General features: G+C 49.9%; 1 long non-coding RNA gene across 1 annotated transcript; it reads left to right on the forward strand.

The window, feature by feature from the left end:
• The first annotated feature begins 14000 nt into the window (after window positions 1–14000).
• On the forward strand, window positions 14001–15792 carry LOC134472832 (uncharacterized). The gene is made up of 3 exons (XR_010042808.1): window positions 14001–14730; window positions 14882–15233; window positions 15441–15792. It is a non-coding gene; the product is annotated as an uncharacterized LOC134472832 (long non-coding RNA).
• The last annotated feature ends 2099 nt before the right edge of the window (window positions 15793–17891 follow it).

A 17891-nucleotide genomic window follows, 5' to 3' on the forward strand; every position in this document is an offset into this window, starting at 1 on the left:
TCAGCAGTTCCCTAGGCCCAATCAGTGTGGGAGCAGGCAACACAATATTGTCCCTCGAGACACCAGGTCAGCTTGGCTTGGCACATGCCCAGGCCTGGAGCCCTGCAGAGGAGGAACACAAGGAAGGATAGAATGTCTCTACTGAGCATCTACAGTGTGCCAGCCCCTGACCTAGACATTACATACATTCTCTCCCTATGAGAGACAAGCACTCTTCCTGTTTTACTGATAGGGAAACCGAGGCCAGAGAGCACCAGAGACTTGCTGAAGGTCACACAGCAATAAATGAATGAAAAAGCTGGGGTTTGGCCCAAGCTTGTCTGAACATTGCCTCTTCACATGGTAATGGGCCTCTGGACAAACCCTCACTGCTCCATTAAGGGTCAGGGTGACCTTGAACAAGCCACAAAAACTCTTTAAGCCTCAGTCTCCTCATATGTAAAGCAGGCATTAAAACAAAACAAACAAATGGAAACAATTCCGTGTTATGAACAGAGATGATGTATGTGAAGTTCCTGAGAAGTGCAAAGTAACCGTTAGGTGAGACTGACATTCGGGGCTACTGTGTGTAGGTTGTGTGTGCCCTCTTCCTGCATCCTGCAGGCCCCCTATCACTTGGGCGCTGCTAACCACTCTTCAGAGGGGCAAACCGAGCTTCTAAGTGGGGAGGCCTCTGCTGCCAGCCGGCTCCAGCCCAGGCCCTTAGTTTCAGGCTTCCTTATTTTAAGCATCAGCCCCTGTTCTAATTCCTGTCTTCCCCTGGCAGGACCAAGCCTGTGCCTTCTCTCTGGTCACCCAGCAGGACAGCAGCCCGGTAGGTTCTCTGCCCTACCTTGTCTCCAATATTCTGTAACTTGGACTTTATTTTATAAACGCATCTCTCAGGGTTTGTGATTGAATTGATGATATTGAATATGTCCCCTGAGCCAAGTGTATGTTAAGGGGTCAGGTACAATAGCTCATTTAATTTTGACAATGGTCACAGAAGTGTGGTGCTGGTCATTCCTGTGTTCCAGCCAGGAAGGGTGACTCCAGGAGGAAAGCACTGGGTGCCAATGGTACCATGGTGGGTGCTTCTGTGTGACTGTGCACTGACTTCAGGAATGGATGGATGGGAAGGCCCGAGGTGGACAGTCAAGGTTACAAGGGTCAGCCTCTCCACTTGTCTGGGTGCCTCAACTCCTATGACCTTGCCCACCACATCATGTTCCCGCATTCCAGCCACTGATGGACCACTACCCAAGAAGCCAGCAGCCACAAGAGGCCCACTGAGATCCCCAAGCCAAATAAGGGAAACCTTTCCTGCCAACCAAGCCAGTGTGGCCCCACCTGACAGCTTGGACCAGAGACTCCACAGTGAGGGTCACCTCCCCAGCACCTGACAACCAACCAAAGATTACAGGGAAAACATAGTCTAGCTGCTCTTTGGAGCCCTCAGGAACTAAGAGGAAGCTCATTCTGCATTGTAGCAAGAATGATTCCAGGGGCAGTGGGTACAGCTCAGTGGCACAGGGCCTGCCTGGCAAGCACAAGGTCCTGAGTTCCATTCCTGTACCCCTCCCCCCAAAAAGAGAATGATTCCAGTTAGACTGCAGGGAGGATTTACTGACACAGAGGAGGAACTAGCTGGACAGGGAGTTCCTGCAGTGCCAGGAAATGACACAATGCTCCCTGTAGACAGCTCCAAAGGCTGAGCTCTTCGAAGGGAGGAAGCCAGAGTGAGATGGAGCCACAGCAGCCATTGTACAATGAAGGAGACAAGTCACACCCTCAAGTGAAAGGCAAAGGTCACTTGAAAAGGGACAGTAGAGATAGAAGAAAAAGGGAGAGTGGCCTGGAGGAGTCCGGTTGAGGACAGTGTGACAGTGTCCCAAGAAAGCCACACTGATGAAACCTCTACTGTGGGCTGCACACCCTGTGTGCCCCTCCGGGGACAGTGGCTCCACTCACCTGCTCATACCTGGTGTTTACTGACTGGGCCAGGCTCTGGGTCCGGGCTGATGATAGAGCCATGAGCAGGACAGGCGCAGCCCCGCCCTGCTTTTCTTTTCCCCCATCGCCAGCTTTTTATATTTTGACACACGTTCTTGCTAAGTTGCCCAGGCTGATTTTGAACTTGCTACCATTCTGCCTCAGCTCCCACAGTACTGGGATTATAGGCCTGCGCCGCCATGTCTGGCTCCTTAGGCTGGGACAATCCACAACGCACTGTCAGGGTTGATACCTGCTTTGAAGAGAGAGAAATCAAGGAAGGGCCAGGAAGTGTTGGCCATCAGGCTTTTTTTTTTTTTTTCCTTTTTTTTTTTTTTTTTTTTTTTTGAGATAGGGTCTTGCTAAGTTGCCAAATTGCCCAGGCCAGGCTCTAACTTTCAGTCCTCCTGCCTCAGTTTCCCAGAGTTCAGGGATTATAGGCTTGCACTACTATGTCTGAAGCTTTTTTGGGGGTAGCGGGGGTTTCAGGTGAAAGGCCTCCCTGCAGAGGTGGCATCTGGTAGAGATCCTAATGAAGTGAGGGAACCAGAGGCTGGAGGCAGGGTGACTCAGGCAGTGAGAAGGAAACCCGCTGAAGAGTCTGAGAGGGACCCACATCCAGGCAGGTCTTGGCCCTTGCAGGGAAGGAATGTGAGTTTGTTAAAAACATGACAAACAAGCACCTTCCTGACAAGCAGCAGGTGGTAGGCTTGATCCCTGGTACCAAGCAAAACAAAAAAACCCAAAAAACAAAAACCCTGACAGAAGCTAGGCCGGGAGGGGAAGCACAGCTGTAACCCTAGCACTCAGGAGGCTGAGGCAGGAGGATCTCTGTGAGTTCAAAGCCAATCCAGGCTACATAATGTGCTCAAGGCCAACCTAAACTGTGTAGGGAGACCCTGACTCAAAAAAATTAAATAAATAAATGGAAAATCACTGTAGAGTTTCTTAGCAGAATAATGTGATTTGTGTTTTAAAATAATTTTCAATTCAGTTTTCAAATAGTATATCCATATGGTTCACGGAAGAAAAAATACAAAAAGTCTACAAGAGGCAAAGTCTTGCTCCCATCTCATTTCCTCTCTTCTACCAGCCACATTTACTAGATGCTTCTTTGTCTCTGGGATTTCTCTATACAAATGCAAACATGTATTTAATTTAACAGCTATATAGTAATTACTATGTGTCAGATAGATGATAGACAGGTAGTTCCAGGATCTTCACACATTGAGCTACATTTCCAGCTTTTCTTATTTTGAGAATGAGCTCACTAAATTGCTAAGTTGCTTGGGTCAGGTTCAAACTTGTCAACCTCCTGCCTCAGCCTCCAAGAGTGCTGGGACTAGAGGCAGGTGGCACCACATCAGGCTTTAGATTCTGATTGATTGATTGATTTTTTTACAGACAGGGTCTCACTATGTAGTTCAAGCTGGGGTTGAACTCCATATGTTGCCCAGGCTGGCTTCAAACTCATGGCAATCCTCCTGCCTCCTGAGAACTGTTCTAAATCTTTAAAAGATTAAGTCTATAACCCCATCCTATGAAGTAAGTACTATTGTATCTATTTTACAGATGAGAAAACTGAGACACATAATAATAATTTGTCCAAAGTTTCTAGGTAGCTTATTAATTTCCTAGGGATGCTATAACACAAACTAGGTAACTTAATAGAACAGAAATTGGTCCATCATTGAGAAAATTAAAGTACAAAATCAAGGTGATATCTGGGTTCATTCCTCCTGGAGGCTCCAGGGAACACTGTTCCACGCTCTCTTGGTTTTCAGATGGCTGCGGGCATCCCTGGTGCTGCTTGGTGGCCACTTCTCTCCAATCTCTGCTGACAGAACTATGCTTGTCTGTGTCTGTTCCCAAATTATCTGCTTGGTATAACGACACATATTATATAGGATTTAGGGGTCACTCTAATCAGGTGTGGCCACATTTTAACTCCGTAAAGGGACCCTATTTCCAACTAGGTGATATGCACAGACTTCAGATAATCTGAACTGTGGTAGGATACACTCCAACCCAGCACAGTAGCAGGACTTGTATTTGAACTGCTTCTGAAAAAAAGCTGAACTATTTCTGAGTCGTGCTTCTTTGTCACTGTGTTCACCACCTGTGTGCCTTACTATCTGCAGGCGTGTGTGTGGTATTATGATATTGTGGATTGAACCCAGTTCCTTTGCACTGAGCTGCCTCCTGAGCTCTTTTTCCACTTTTTTTTTTAAATTTTGAGACTAGGTCGGGCTAAGTTGCTAAATTGCCCAGGTTAGGTTCAAATTTGCAGTCTACCTACCTTAGCCTCTCAGAGTGCTGCAATTATAGCTGTGTGCCACCACACCCATTTGTGCCTTGCTTTTTAAGTAATACATTTTTAAATGTGTTCCTTAAAGAACTTTCCCTGTTGGGAAACATTGATTTCCCTTATTTTTCTTTGCTGCATATCATCCCATTGTACGGCTGTTGCCTATGCTGTGCCTACTCTAACTCCCTTACTAATGGGCTGTTTCAAACAATGCTGTAGAAAATAACTATATATATATATATATATATATATATATATATATATATATACACACCTCATTTCTTACTCATGCAAGGCTATCTGATGGATAAATTCTCAGCAGTAAGACATCTGTATGCATTTATGATTTTGACAGATTTTGCCAAAATGCCCTTTTAGAAAGCTTTACTAATTCATATTCATAGATATGAGAGCAGTTTTTGAGAACAATGGTGAAAATACTTCTGCTTCCTTACAGAGATGTTCGCAAAAGATATGTATGAGCTGGGTGTCTCGGCACATGCCTATAATCTCAGCCATGCAGGAGGCTGAGTTAAAGCCTAGTCTGGGCTACTCAGGGAGATTAAAATTTTTCTTTCTTTCTTTCTTTTGGTCTTTTTGAGACAGGGTCTTGCTATACAGTTCAGGCTGGCCTTGGGCTCACTTTGTAGCGCAGGTTGGTCTTGAACTTCCAACGACCACCTCCACCCCGGCCTCAGCCTCCCAAGTGCTGGGATTATAGGAGTGTGCCACCATGCCTGGCAAAAATTTCTTTTCTTTCATTGTTTTTTTTTTTGAGACATGTTCTCACTATGTAGCCCAGGTTGGTCTTGTATTATCTTCCTGCCCCAATATCCCAAGTGTTGGGATTATAGGTGTGTGCCACCATACCTGACTCAAAATAAAATTAAAAATTAAAAGGACTAGCAATATAACTTATGGTCGGTTGGTTGCCTAGCATGTATGAGGCCCTGGATTCAATTCTTCAGTACTTCCAATGAAAAGATTCCTTATTAAACAGATTTTTTAATCAGACTAGTAAAAAAAAAAAAAAAAAAAAAAAGGACCCCTTTGGAGTTGTCTTGGTTTGAGGTTTCTTTTGAGTGAGTTTGAGCCTCTTTTCATATGTTTGAGACCATTTGTATTGTTGCTCTGGGAATTCTCAGTTCACACACAAAATCTCAATTAAAACAACTTGGAGGGGGTTCAGGAAGAAACAAACAGACCAACAGACTGAAAGAGGAAGTCCAAGAATAGACCTGAACGGGCTGGAGGTTTAGCTCAGCGGCATAAGCGCCTGCCCTGCAAGCAGGCCGTCGTGAGTTCAATCCCCGGTACCAATAAAAAGGAAAAAGACAAAAAAAAAAAAGTCACAAAAAAAGTCACAAAGAATAGACCTGAACGCAGCCAGGGAAGGCCCTGGATGAAGGGAGGCACCTGAATGGAGGAGGAGGACATCCTGGCAGGAGCCAGGTGAGGATCAAGGCCCGAGGTAGAAGCATGTTGAAAACAGCAACTGGAGTGGAGGATGGAGGGGAACAGAGGAGGCAGCTCATGAAAAGCTCTGTGGGTCATGGCAAGACCACTGGCTTTTCCTTGGACACCCGGAGACATGAGTGGGGGTCGGCAGAGGTGTGACATGTTCCACCCTCCGTGTTCACAGTTCGGTTCTGCTGCTGGCTGAGTACAGACTGCAGAGCAGGGGCAGGGAGGGAGGGCAAGGGATGGAGGAGTGAATTGTGCCTCAGTTGTCTGGTTCTTGCTGTGAGCTTCCCAAGGGCACCAGTGCCAGGCACACGGTGACAGGGATGATGGATACACCTGGGGATGGGGAGAAGAGAGGGAGGGCAGAGGAGAAAGGGAGGCAGGAGAGGCGGCACCCTGGGGAACAGCACCGCCAGAGCCACAGAAAACAGAGAGGCAGACTTTGCTGGTTCCCTGCACAAGCCGAGGAAGGCCAACATGGCTGAAGCTGGGGGCTGGGGACCACCCCCATACTGCACGACCTAGGAGCTGCGACCCCTATTGACGATTGGGAATATTAGCAGTTTGCTACCGCAGCTCCCCCTCCAAAGTCTTCTGTGTTTCAAGGTGACAGTTCCAGGGTGAGAGGCCGGCAGAGATTATGAGTACTGTCCCTGAGCGCTGGGACACAGAGCCCTTATGGCAGAATAATTTACTCCCTCTCCAGATGATAAACTAAGTCTGTCCCTCCAGATGCTGATCCTAGACAAAGGGGAAATGGGGTGTGGTAGTATCTCAAGTCCCAGGCCTATAGAGGAGCCCAGGCTGCAGGGCATCTGGCCAATGATGCCACCTACGAGTCCTACTAGGGTCAGGTGGGCTAGAGGAGTCCTCAGGACAGATGATCTGGCCCCAGCTTTGTACCAAGTAACAAAGTACCAACCCCCTCCTCTCCAGCCTCCCTCCATGGACTTTCTTGGGCAGTGGATGGTGTAGCAGGAGACCTTCCACCAAGCAAAGGAAGCAGGCTGCTTCAAAAACAGTGAACTCCTTGGCTCTGCAGGTATGCGAGGTGAGAATGGACAGATGCTGCATAGAGATGCAGTCATTAATTCAGTGAACTCCTAGGGAGCTAATTTTGGGCCAGACACTGTACCCCTCATTGTTATTGGGGGACACAGTCACAAGTAAGCTACTCTCTTGGAACTTATATTCTAATGGAGGAGAAAGACATAAAATACTCCCCAGGAAGTATGTGCTCCTTATGGTAGGATTTGACCCTGGAGCCCTTTCTCCCCATCTAGGAGAAGTGATTCTGTCTGTCTGCCTCTCCTCCTTCCCCTGGGGATTGAACCCCAGGCCTTTGCACTGAGCTACAGTCCCAGCTCTTTCTAATTTTTTATTTAGCGATAGGATCTCACTAAGACACTAAATTGTCCCAGTTGGGATTTATTTTCTCCCTGCCTCAGCCTCCTAGGGTTGGGACTGCAGACATGCTATACCATGCTCAGCTCAGGAAGTGTTTTTCTACACTAAAATTTGGAAGAACAATGCAAGTTAAGTAGGGGAAGGGTAGAGTGTTTAGGTCTGAGAGAACAGCAGGGGCAAAAGCCCAGAGGCAAGACAGAGCCAGGTAGTTTCAAAGCACTGAAAGTTCAGGCTGGTCAGAAGGAAGGAAGGAAGCAGAAGGGGAGAGGCCGCCTTGGGTGAGGTCAGGGGAGTGACTCACTGTGCTGGGCTGAATAGGGACCCATTTTAGGAGTCACCTTCTCCCCGATGATTGAGGATAAGGACTAGCCAGGTGAAAGGAATAGGGACCTGAAGCAGGGGTCCCAGTAGAGGGAATCATGCGTAGAAAAGACAGCTGAAAGCTGCCAGCCTGGCTAGAGGATTGAGCGACAGCAGGGGCTGAGAACAGAGCCCTGCATGGCCTGAGGATAACAGGGGACCATAGAAGAGTTTTATGCAAGAGTTTTCTATCAGCCTTCTAAGAACGAGCTGAAAAGTCCTAGGATCCTTTATAGGATCTCTGCAGACCCAAGACCTCAAAAGAACATCTGGGGAAGAATCTAGTTGTCCTAGGCACAACCTCCTCAGAGCCATTTCAGAAAGGATGAGGAAACTTATTTGGTCAAAGAAACCTTAGAGAAATCAAGTGACAAGGCCACAGGGCCCAGAGCTGGGGCTGGGAAATGTATGAAGAAAGAGGGCAATGGTTCATAAAAAGAGAAAGATCTGCTCCCAGCTCACCTCGGACTCGGACTCAAGGCCTTATCTCTCAGGATCTCTGGGATTGGAGGAGGGGAATGAGTCCCCAAAGGTTAAGTGAAATCGGTCCAGGCTACAGAGCGAGTTACGGGCAGAGCAGGGTCAGGGAGGAAACGTGTCTACAGAGCACCTCCTGTGGGCTGGTGCGAGCCTGGCACCTCTGCCCATCCGGCTTCGCTTCCTTGCACAGCGGAGCAGCCAGAGGTGCAGCTGCCTCAGGCCACACCGAGCTAGGGCTGAGAACCAGGTCCACAGGCGCTGCTCCCTGGCCCCTTGGTTCTGAGTTTGGGGTGGGGGGAGAGGCGGAGCGCGTCAGCGTGTCTGTGTGTGTGTGTGTGTGTGTGTGTGTGTGTGTGTGTGCATGCATGCGTAGGGGGGTGGGCTGTGCTTCTGGGACTTTCCTAGCTGAGGTCAGACACCTGAAATAGCCCCGCTCTGGAGGCGCGGGGAGGCCAGATCACACCTTTGCCCGCGCTCTGCGGGGAGTGGTTCCGCCGCACCGCGAGTCCCCCGTGCTGTCCCATTTCCTGCACAACCGCGTGAGCCCCGCGGCCCGCCTCGCGCCCACTCTCCGCCTCGCTGGCTCCTCGAACGCACCGACGCGCTGGCGCTAGCGCGCTGCTGCCCCGCCGCGTGGCCGTCGGCGTGGACGCCTCGCTGTCTCCTTCGCTCTCGCCGCAACCGCGGCAACCGCAGCGGCAGTGGGTGGGGTCGCCGCCGTTCCCTGCCCGCCAATCAGGAAGTTAGACACGCCCCCATCCATGACGCCACTCGAGCCGTCCCGGAAGCCCCGCCCCGTGGCCTTGCCTGGGAAAGGCTACGCGGACCTGTGGGTGCCGGCTCTTGAAGGTGAAAATAACTCCCACGTGAACCGCGCTGGTAACTGCGCTCAGAAATACAGACAGGGCTGAGAGGAGTCTAATTTTAAAGTGTGTTTGTTTATTCACTCAGTCACTCCTCATCCAAATAGCCACCTGTCCATCTATCTGTCCATCAACGCAGCTAAAGTTCTGGGGCGCCAAGCGCTGTGTTGGGCGCTGGCGATAAATGACAGTGGACCTGTGCTTGTCTTCAGGGATCTCACAGTCTAGCGAGGAGGCCTGACAGTAACAAAGGCTCGTACCAACCAGGCTTTTCTTACAGTTGTGCTCAGTCCTAGGAATGCAAGGTGCGGGGTGCTGCAGTAACAAGGTGTCTAACTTAGACAGGGCTCAGGTCCCCCAGGAGTAACACTGAGCAACTCTTGAAGCAACAAGTGTTACGGGCAAAGGAAGGAGCTTATGTGAAGGCATTGATGTTAGCAGGCACTGGGAGGGTTCTGGGAAGGAAAAAGAGGTTAGTAAAGAAAAGGAAGCAGGGCGTGAGATAAGGCTCTGGAGGTTTGGGAGAGATTATTTAGAATGTCGAAGGCCATAAGGAAGCAAGATTTTATTACAAGTGCGATGAGTACTGGTGGAGGCTATCAGGAGTGGATCCAGGGGAGCAAGAGCAGACACGGGGAGGCCTTTTAGGGTGACCTTGTGAGTGCCCTGGGGACTGAGGGTAGTGAGCAGGATGAGAGGGGAATCACATGAGTGGAGAGATGTGAACGAGTTATGGAAATAATTAGAAGATACAATCTACGGGCTGACTGGTGGATAGGTTGAATGGGGGGGGGGTGACGCCAAGAGGAGTTAATATTAAGTCATCGTTCATTGGGCAATTATTTATAGAGTCCCCTCTGGTTGCCAGGCACTGTTCAAGAAAGAGGCAGACTCTGGATCAAATCTTGGCTCTGTTATTGGTTAGCTGTTTGCTAACCAATCAGGACAGTTATTTAACCTGTCTTTATCAGTTAAATAGGAACCCTAAGAATGCTCAAGGGGTCGTGGCAGGGGTTAAATAAATTGATATATATAAAACCTTGGATCTGGGCATTTGGAGCTGGATTCCGAGGCTGGGGACTAGGGCTTGAGGACTTAGGACTGGATGCTTAGGCCTGCTTCATAGAGTAAGCAAGGCTCCTAGTTCTTGACTGCCTTATCCAGAAAGCTGGAGCAGGTTGATAGATTGGAACAGTGGTTCCTGCTCTTGTCTGCATATTAAAATCACTTGGAAGGTGTTTTTGTTGTTTTGTTTTGTTTTTTTAATTCCAAAGTTCTGGCAACATCCAAGATCAATTGCATCTCAATGTCTATGGATGAGACACAGACACAGATGTCACTATTTTTTTTTTTAAGCCCTTGGGTGATTCCAAAAGCCAAACATGTGGCACATACCTGCAACCCCAGTACTCAGGGGACAGAAGCAGGATGAAAACCTGAGGCCAGCCTGGGCTACATAGTTCATGGTCACCCTGAACTACATATTGAATCTGTGTCTGGAAAAAAAAATGATTCCAGAGGCAGCAAGTTTGGGAATCATAATAGTAAGAAATAAGGAGGCTACTTTATAATAGGAGGTCAGGGGGGGCTTCTCTGAGGAGGTGGTACTTGAATGGAGGACACCAAAGAGTGAAAAAGAAGCTGTCAATGAAAAATTGAGGGGGAAAAAGAGAGAAGAGAAATTCAGGGGGAAAAGCCTTCGGCAAACATCTGACTTGGAACTTTGCATGCTTGGAGGAACCTCTGCCAGGAGTGGGAAAGACTGGGGCAGAAATGGGCTGTGGCTGGTAAGTTCTAAGAGAAGGATGAGTAATCATGGCTGAATGGAGACTTTGTGTCCCTTCTACAGGCCACACCTGGGGCTCTTGGTAGCGCTTGGTGCTGGGAGTTGAGCCATCAAGAATTCATACGTGCTCTTGGGGCACCAGTCTGCCAAGAAGGACACCTGTGGCATCACTCCTACTGCCACCTTCCCCATCCTGCTGTGACTTGTAACTGAGACTCTTCTGCCCACCACTAACACTTCCTGTTCCTCACACCTGCCCCCATGAGAGAGGCAGGCCAGGGCTTTCTGCTGGCCAGACAGTGGCGAGGCAGAGACCCAGACAGGGTCACAGCCGGTCAGAGTAATGCAGTGATACTAAGAGCTGGAAGGTCCCATGCCAAGCCCTTGCTTTTCTGCTGCCTGGGCCTGCTTTGGGAGGGCTTTCTCTGTCCAACTTCTTGCTTCTGGCTCTGGGGGGATCTAGTTCTCCACTGGATGGGGTCTGGGTGGGTGGAGGTTAGCACCACCCTGCACTAGCTTGTGCAAATAAAACAAAAGCAGTTAAATGACCTCAACTGGGTTTTGTGGTTTTTTGCATGGCTGGACTGGCATTTCCCTTGGTGTTAGCTACAGAGGAAGAAGCAGTCCAGTTAATCCTCGGAGAATGACTTGCAACTAGCTAGGTCCTCCACTGGGAACTGGAAACTAGGGGTTGGGATATTCGAGGCCAAGGACTTGGGGCTGGCTTTCTGGCTCTGGGCTCTGAGGCTGGGTACTGGTACTTGGGTACATGGTGGGTTAAGTGCTTGGGCTTGCTTTTCAGAGCAACCAAGTCTCCATTTCTTTACTGATCTCTACCAAGGAGCCTGACCCCTACATTTCTCTCTTCTTTGTAGTGTCAAAACGCATCGCTTTTCTTACAAGGCCTGCCTGTCTCAGCTGTCTGCTCTGTGGAGATGCCAAGGTGAAAGGAAAGAGAACATTCTACTGAGTCTCTTCCCAGGACATTTCTGGGGCCCCATTTATTTTCTTTTTCTTTTTTTTTTGTACTAGGAATCGAATGCAGGACCTTGCGCTTGCCAGGCAGGCACTGTGCCTCTGAGCCTCCCATTTCTTGAGCCTTAATCTTCTACCTCCTCCCCTAGCCATCTGCTTAAAGGAAGTGGCTCCTCAGTTCTTCACAGGAAGCCACAGGCCTCCTCTGCTTCAGCAGTCTCCAGCTGCTGCCAGCCCTGGCCCCTGCTGATCTAGGCCCTTTTCCAGGCTGGGCTTAGGGATGTCCTGTTCCTAGCAATACCCTCAGTGCCCAGCCCAGGCCCTCTGTGCCTCTCATTTCTTTTAAATTCCAGTGGCTCTGGCTGAAAGCACAGGCTGGGGGCCTAGAAGTGAAATCTGATGACAGAGGGTCCTGCAAGCCAGGCTCAGGAGTGCAGAGATTCAGGAATTGTAGGACTGAGCTCTGAAAAGGGAGACGAGGGGGCAGCCATGCAGGAATCTTCTGGATGGATAGCTCAAGTGAGCTTCAGGAGCTCAAGCCATAGATCAGGGGAGGGGGATTATTCATTTCAGTGTCCCTAGACCCTGGGGGAGCCTACCCCAGGGAGGGGTGTTGGTAATTGTTGAGCTGCTCAAGGATAATGAGGTCTGGAAAGTCCAGGCTGGGGCTGCACTGCCACCTGGTGGTCTCCCTGGCACATAGCACTATGAAATTGTGCCCCCCCCCCCAATACCTTGAGAGGAAAAAAAAAAGGAGCCTGTTATCAAGTGTATGAGGGCTGGAAGGCCCTAAAAAATAAGAAAACTCCTTGATAAAGGGGTTATTATAATTAAAGACCAATGTGTCTCTAAGCAGGGCACAATGGTGTGCTAATGAGGCACAGACAGGATTATTTGAGTCCAGGAATTTGAGGCCAGCTGGAACAGCATGTTGAGATTCCATCTTGGAGAGGTGCACCTCAAAATCAACCACTTGGGAAAGATGTTCTGGTCCGAGATGAGAGGCAAACTCCTTCTGTCTCCTACTTCACAGACTAAGAAACTGAGGTCCAGAGAATTGATGAAGACAAAGAACCTCAACATTGTCTCTCAGCTATTTTATCTGCTTTGGCCCTGAGGAAGGCCTCTATCCCTGAGCTGCACTGCCAACGCCTGGGACTTATTTTTGGAGTCATCTTAAGGTTTGATCCTAGCATGAGGACCCCCTGTTAATTTCTAGTGACTGATTTGTGACCAAACATGGCATTTCTCAGCACTACCACCCACTTTAGTCACCAAGTTGGCACCACAAGGTGTCTCTCGGCTGTTTCTAAAAATAAAATCCACCCCGAGGGCCAGGATCTGAGAGAGCTGAGGGGATGCAGATGCATGCACTCCATCTCCAGCAGATGTGCAGAGCAGGAAGCCAGGGGCGATGGTATTCTGACCCTCTAGCTTTAAAGCTCGGAGCTGGGACCCTGAAACAGCAAGTAACTTGATTGAAGCCACCCATCCCTGAAGGGGGGTCCGTACTCAGTTGTGTCTCTCTGAAGGCCAATTTCACAGAGGAGTCTAAAATCATGAGGGCATCTCTTGACTTGCTGCTCTGGTTATTTCTAGCCTATGAAGCGTATGATGCACACCGATAATCCTGGCTACTCAGAAGGCTGAGGCAGGAGGATGGCAAGTTCAAGGCATCCTCCTTGAACTTATTGCCAAGGTCTCAGTAAGTTGCCTAGGCAACCTTGACTCTAAATAAATCAAAAGGGCTTTGATGTGATTTGGTGGTAAAGCCCTAGCCTGGCATGTGTAAGTCTCTGGGTCCATTCCCCAGCACTGTAAAAATAAAATAGATCTTGGTGGGTCTTTACCATATTGCTTCATCCTCTGGGGTGACTGTGGTCCATGAAGACTGACAAGGGAGGGGTTAGGCACAGGAGAAGGGCTGAGGGGTGGTGAGCAGGAGAAGAGGGGTGTTGGATGCACTGTGAACTCCAAGTAGGCAGGAACGCGTCTGTTCCACTGTGGTGTCCACAGCACTGGCATGGAACCTGGCATGGGACTGAGTGCCCAGGAAATGCCTGTGGGGTGCAGGCAAAGAGTTACACTGCATAGGCCCAGAGGGATCCCGGGCAGAATGGAGACTCCCCTGAAAGGACAGGTCATTTTCAGTGTCCTTCAACCCAAGGACTGCTGAGGCCTGAGATCTGAAGTCCCAGGGGCAGAGCTGTCCGTCTTTCTCTGGCCTTGATGCTCAGCCTGAGGGAGGGATGGAGGGTGTGTGTGTGTGTGTGTGTGTGTGTGTGTGTGTGTGTGCATGTGCACGTGCGTGCTGTGAGTATGTTGTATGCTTTTTTTTGTTTTTTTTATTTTGAGACAGAGTCTCAATCTATATTTCAGGCTGGCCTCAAATTTGCTGTCACTCAAGCTGCCCTGGAATTCATAATCCTCCTGCTTCAGCCTCCTGAGTGCTGGGACTACAGGAGTACACCTCATCTTTGTTTTATGCAAGTCCTTAATCATGATGGGAGCTGACATTTACCGAGTGCTTACTATGTGCCAGGGACCACGTTAACCCCTTTCTGTACAGCGCCTCTGCTACTTGTGCATCTCTGCCACAGGCAGTGTTGCTCTAGGGCCCAGAGATGCCAGCAGAGGCGGGCCATTGCCATCTGCAGAGGTGGCATGAGAAGTGGGGGCGGGAGAGGGCAGGATGGGATGAAGAAGCATTTCTGGGATAAGAAGGACATCAGGGGAGGCCTGCAGTACCTGATTCCTCGCTGCTTTCTCTCCATGGAGGGCTCCAGGCCTCTTGAGTTATAGCTCTTTGGAGACCAGGCCCTGGGGTTTCCAGGCAGCCCCCTCCCAGAGACACACATCTGCCGGCAGGCCAGGCTAGCATTGTGCCTGGCGTGCCCACTTACAGACCGGAACCACAGCATGCTGTCTCTCTCCCTGGTGCTGCATCAGCCCTCCTCCTATTGCTTTTTTTTCTTTCTTGCGTTCTTTTTTTTTTTTTTTTTTTTTTTGACAGGGTTTTGCTATGCAGTTCAGGCTGGCCTTGAATGTGCTATGCAGCCCAGGCTGGCTTTGACCAGCAATCCTCCTGCCTCACCTCCCGAGTGCTGGGATTACAGGTGTGTGCCACCATGCCCAGCTCCTTTTGCCTATTTGATTTCCCCAGCCTCCCTCCTTCCCCTGTCTTGTTCAGGGTACCAGGGTTCCCCTTGACAGGCCTCCCACACTTTAAATCTTTCCACCAGAGCTTGGGTTACTCTTCTTTTCCAGTTAAAAGGCCTACAGGTGCCACCTGTAAACTGGCCACCTGTCCTCCGAGTTGTGAGAGGAAGGAAGACCGTGCCCAGGCCTCCAGATCTGCTTATAGTCTCTGTCTGAGGGGTCTGTGCTTTGACAGAGAACCGACTCCTGGCTGCTCCATCCTGCCTAACCAGAGAGTAGCTGCGGGCTCCTCTCAGTGAGAACACCCTGAGTTTTCCTCCCGGCACCCAAAGCACCCTGGGAAACAAAGCCTGCACATTCCAGCCCTGACTGGGTGACAGGAGGTTCTGGCACAGAGAAATGTCAAGGAAAGGGATGTCTGCACTGTGCTCAGAAGGACAAAAGGCAGCTTTTCAAGCAGGTGAGCTTGGGAAGGGCATTCCAGCCAGGTAGCAGCCCTGCTGTGGCCCAGAAACAAAATCAGCTGGTTCTGTCCCTGGAGCTGTGGTTGACCTGACAGGAAAATGAGGGTGGGGCCTGCGGATGGGGCAGGCCAGAGCCAGGCTGTGTTGGCTTCTCATGGCAAGGGTGATTCACAGGACAAAGTGCTTTCTGTTTTCTCATCTAGGTCACTGGGGAGAGTGACAGAGAAGGTTCTGGACTCCAGCTGGAAGAGGGAGGGCAGCAGGAAAGAAAGGGCTCCTGGGAGTCACTGGCTGTTCCTCCCTACTGCTTTTTATGGTGCTCACAGACAGGATGCCGCTGCCACCCAAAGTGAGCTCAGACAGGTCACCAAGGCCAAGCTGTGGCCCCGGGAATCCGGATGTCTGGAAACCACGGGTGCAGTCCAATCCCCTGACTTCCACATGGAGAAGCAAAGACCCTGAGAGGGGAATCCAGTATCCCCTGTGCTACCATCCCAAATCAGAGACGAGCCTCAGATGTGAAAATAATATTAAAACAATAGTTTCTTTTCTTTATATCTGCAATACAAATGCCATGTTATTCATAATGCTAACATCAGCCATTTCTGTGGAGACTTCCTGTGTGGTACTGGGGGCACCATTTCACCCCATCACAGTCCTGTGGTATATAAGGACCTGGCTGATAGCAGAGGGCTGTCCCCAGACTTGCCCACTCTGTTCATCTCCCACTGCAGAGAGCCGTCTAAAATCGTGGGGACATTTTTTGACTTGCTGCATGGGTTTTTCTCTCCATTTTCTCTTCTTTTGGGCTGGATCTTTGAGATTTTCCCATCCAAAATGGAGACATGATGGAGGGTTCCGAAAGGAAAAAGGTCCAGCCATGATGGCACATGAGTCCCACTGAAAGGCTGAGGCAGGAGGATCACTTAAGCCTAGGAGTTTGGGACTATCCCAGGCAACACTGCAAAACTTTGTCTCAAAAAAAGGTGTAGGCAAAAGTGCAAGATCCTGAGTTTGATTCCTAGTACCACACACACACAAAGCCGGGTATGGTGGTGCATGCTTGTAATCCTAGCACTCAGGAGGCTGAGGCAGGAGGATTATTGCAAATTCAAGAAGAAGCCTGGGCTGGCTACAAAGTGAGCTCAAGGCCAGCAAGTCAAGGCCAGGGCTGCAGTGAGACTCCTTTAGGTTGTTCACCACATTTGTTTGCTGCTGTGGTTCTCTGGGGCCCAGCAGATTCAAACAATGTTAAACTCAGGCTGATTTCCCTATCAGCAAATTGAGGGGACTGAGGCTTGATATGACTTCCCCAAACCATCTGTGAGGTCTGGCTGGAGAGGCTAAAAGCAGGGCTTGTGATATGTTATCCACTGGGCTTGAGTCCTGCCTTTGGTTCTAATCCAGCTGGGAGAATTTAAATAACTTAATTTCTGAGTGCCTCAGTTTCTCCAGATGTATGATGAAGATAAGAAAGCCCACAGGTGGGCTGGGATTTAGCTCAGGGGCATAAGCACCTGCCTGGCAAGTGTGAGGTCATGAGTTTGATCCCAGGTACCCCCCCCAAAATACTTAGAGTTAGCCTGTGAAGGGGCTCAGAACAGTAAAGAGCCCCCACTCCACCCGCCCTCCCTGTACTCTGCAGAGCGCCCTCCAGCTCCCCAGCAGAAGGCTCCACCCATTCAGCAGCAGCTCATCAGAGAGAAAGCCAGGGTCGGACTGGGGAGCTGGAGCCTCAAAAGCCCAGGAACCCTGCTGGGCCGCCTCCTTCTGGAGGTCCCCACCCTGCACCCCTACCTCTACCAGGCATGGAAAGGGTGCCTGGGGCTCCAGAACCACATGCCTCTTTTAGTTTTTTTTTTTTTTTTTCCCTGCCTGTAAACAGTGTGGGTGGTGGGGAGACAGAGGTCCCCTACTTTGAATTTGACGCTCAGGAACATTCCCAGAGACTCGGGCCACCACTCTCCCATTTCACAGTGTTGTCACAAAGGGAAAGAGACTTTTCCCAGGCTCTGTGCCTAGCACCGAACTGGTTGAATACATTTAGGGATTCGAACCTGGGACCCTGACTATAGCAACGCCATGCTGTCCGTTGTGAGAGCGCCTCTAGTACAGAAGCATGCCTGGGCCCCTAAAGCGGGGATCCTGAGCCAGCTGAGTTCCATCTATCCCACAATCCACGCGTTCGCCAGGATCCTTACCTGCCCACGCAGGCGAGGAGTAGCAAGTGTCACAAGAGCGATACCCTCTTCGGCCGCATGGTGGCGCCACGCTCAGGCTTCGTCACTAAACCAGAGACAGAAAAGAATTCCGCCCCGCCCTGGCTTTTTGTTTCCATTTTGAAGATCCGTTTAAAAGGGCGGGAGATGGGGATACGCGAGCTAGCCCAGGACCTCTTTTGGGAGCTGCGGGTGTTCTGTGTGCTCTTGATCTTTATGGTAGTGATGGTCTGTTCCACTGAGTGTGGTGGTGCACTCCTGTATCCCAGCACTCCGGAGGCTGAGGCAAGAGGATTGCCGAGTTCTACGCCAGTTTAGGCTACGTAGTGAGACTCTATCTCAGAACACAATAAAGTTGTTTTAAACCTTTATTTTCTTAGTGCTGGGGATTGAACCAGGGGCTTGGAGAATGTGACATATAGGTTCTACTACGGA

This window comes from Cavia porcellus, unplaced genomic scaffold (genome assembly GCF_034190915.1).
Source record: "Cavia porcellus strain 051 isolate PalLab524CR breed Dunkin Hartley unplaced genomic scaffold, mCavPor4.1 scaffold_25, whole genome shotgun sequence".
NCBI lineage: Eukaryota > Metazoa > Chordata > Mammalia > Rodentia > Caviidae > Cavia > Cavia porcellus.